We start from the raw sequence: 448 nt of genomic DNA, 5'->3' as shown, positions 1-448 counted from the left end.
AAAGCACACAAGGAGAATATATATATATATATTCTAGAAATATGTAATTTTGTTGGGTATTGATCCGTTCCAAATTAATAGATATTGTGCAGTAGCGGTATGTCGGGATTTTTTAAACGTGAGATTAGCTCGCATAATAAAGACCCAAGAAATTAAGGAAAAATATTACAAAATATTAAATAACGTAGTTGTCAATATATTTCGACGCACGAGCTCGAAAGCGATTTATATTCAATTAATAGCTCTATTGGGATTTTTTTAGGTTCCGGTTGGGGCATTTATATAAATACCACCCAATTCTTATGTATTTATAAAACCAAGTAGTTGAACTTTAATTTGTACAAATCTTTCATATCACTTAAAAATCACTATTGTTTTAACTTTAAAAAGTGAAATACAACTATTTATGAATAAATAAGGTTATATATATATATATATATATATATAC

Source organism: Phalaenopsis equestris, unplaced genomic scaffold (genome assembly GCF_001263595.1).
Source record: "Phalaenopsis equestris unplaced genomic scaffold, ASM126359v1 Scaffold000347, whole genome shotgun sequence".
NCBI lineage: Eukaryota > Viridiplantae > Streptophyta > Magnoliopsida > Asparagales > Orchidaceae > Phalaenopsis > Phalaenopsis equestris.
The sequence above is the reverse complement of the archived record's forward strand: the minus strand, read 5'-3'. Positions refer to the sequence as shown.